Here is a 1,989-nt window from a genome sequence, read left to right as displayed (position 1 = left end):
CTGAGCCCCCCAAGGCAAGTCTCAAGCCAAGTTCTTTAACTTCATCAAATACCCTCCCTTCGCTCCCCTTCATCCCTCCAGGCAGGGCTTTCATTTCATCTTATTACCCTTCTTCCCGAAGGAAAAAAATCCAAAATCAATTTATAAAAGCAAAAACTTTCATCCACCATCCATTTCTAAATAAAGAAGGAATACTGAAGCAAAACAAATTTATCACAATCACTCTCTTGGATTTCTAAAGCCGAACCCTCTAAATGTGGAAAAGATACAGTCAGTGACGAGGACATGGTAGATTCTGGCTTTTATTTAGAAGGTCAGTTAAGCCCATTTCCAAATAGGCATCTTGGTGTCTTTATATGCAGAGGGCTTGTTTTCTCTATATTTGGGCAAAGCCCTTTGGAGTAACTGAAAACCACCACCTCTGAGGATGAACTGTGATGTAGACCAGAGAAATCTTAGTTGAGGTAACTGAGGCCAGAGATCCACAATGAAACTGTACTGTACTGCTTCATTTTTCAAACTTACACATTTTCCTAAACCGTTTTCCTTGGGTGATTTATGTTCAGTTGATTTTGCTACAGGCCTGGAATGTTTACACAAAGGCTTAATAGACATTTACTTTGGAAGTTACATTGTGAGATAGAATCAAGAAATTGGCCCATTGCCGGAGTCAGAATGGGAGGCCACCTGGAAGTTAATGATCACTTTGTAAAGACCAGAGGCATGTAACAGAAGGTTCCAGAAGAGTGAAGACTTCATGTAATAACCACATTGCACTCAGACATACACCATTGGAATGACTGAGGAGAAACCCAAGTTCCATAGAGGCATCCACAGATAGAAATATCCAGGATTACAATCACTCGACATCTTAATACTTTAATATCATATTTTGTAATGCATCTTACAGTTTATATATGCTTTTATGTAACATCTAAATTAATGCTCTCCAAAAGATACCGTAACCCCAAATGCCAAATAGTCTGCCTTAAATATTTGATTCATGCAGAATTTACCTTTGAGGCACATAAAAAAGAATTATGGCCCTCACTTTACAGATGTGGAAACTGAGATTCAGAAAGCCACTTGCATACTCTGGTTTCTCTTCAGATCGTATAACTCTTTCGCCTTTTACTAAAGATTTCCGTGGAGAGAAACAATTCTGAGCCTTTACCCAATTTTTTGAGGCCTTGCTCTTGCAAGGCTTACAAATGTGTACGAAAAACAGACAGTCCTTTACCTCATTAAGGCGCCTTGCTATTGCTAATTTCCTCCACTCACTTGACGTGCTTATCTTCAGAACACCTAATCTTTCATACGTGCATTCTCACTTTATGATCTTTGTTCTTTTCCCCTGGTGTTTTTTTCCTCTTGTCCCGCCTTGGCATCCTGGAATTCCCTGGCTGTCCAGTGGTGAGGACTCGGTGCTTTCACTGCCGTGGGCCATGTTCAATCCCTGGTTGGGAACTAAACTCCTACAAGCCACGCAGCGCAGCCAAAAAAAAAAAGAAAGCCACTTTCTCTAGATTACATGATGTCTAACTGGTAAAAATCACAGACCTTTAGTAACATCACCATGCTTCCACAGCTCTTTTGATTAAGCTATTAGGTTTTTCTATGATTCAACCAAGCCCGCATACAGCATTCACATTACTGGGCTGAGCATACAGAGGATAAAAATAATATGTATGAAGTTGAAGGACAGGGAGAACTACTACACAGGGTTAGAAGTCAGAACAGCGGCTCCCTCTGGTTTAAGAGGGGTAGGTATTGATAGGAACGGGATCCAGGTGAACCTCATGGAGGAATAGAAATGTTCTCTATCTTGATCCAGGTGGTGGTTACACAGGTATATAGAGACATAGAAATTCAACAAACTATAGCCTTCAAATTTTGTATTTTACTGTATCCAAACTATGCCTCAATCATACCCCCTCAAAATAAGGGGTAGAGAATGAGGGCATGATAATGGTGTCATATGTTCTAGAA

General features: G+C 40.2%; 1 non-coding gene across 1 annotated transcript; it reads left to right on the top strand.

Moving 5' to 3' along the window:
* Positions 1-1,090: 1,090 nt before the first annotated feature.
* Positions 1,091-1,206, top strand: LOC118882130. Its single transcript, XR_005016683.1, has one exon. It is a non-coding gene; the product is annotated as a U5 spliceosomal RNA (small nuclear RNA).
* Positions 1,207-1,989: the final 783 nt, after the last annotated feature.

This window comes from Balaenoptera musculus, chromosome 15 (assembly GCF_009873245.2).
Source record: "Balaenoptera musculus isolate JJ_BM4_2016_0621 chromosome 15, mBalMus1.pri.v3, whole genome shotgun sequence".
In the NCBI taxonomy this organism is placed as follows: Eukaryota; Metazoa; Chordata; class Mammalia; order Artiodactyla; family Balaenopteridae; genus Balaenoptera; species Balaenoptera musculus.
This window is presented reverse-complemented; position numbering and strand designations above follow the sequence as displayed.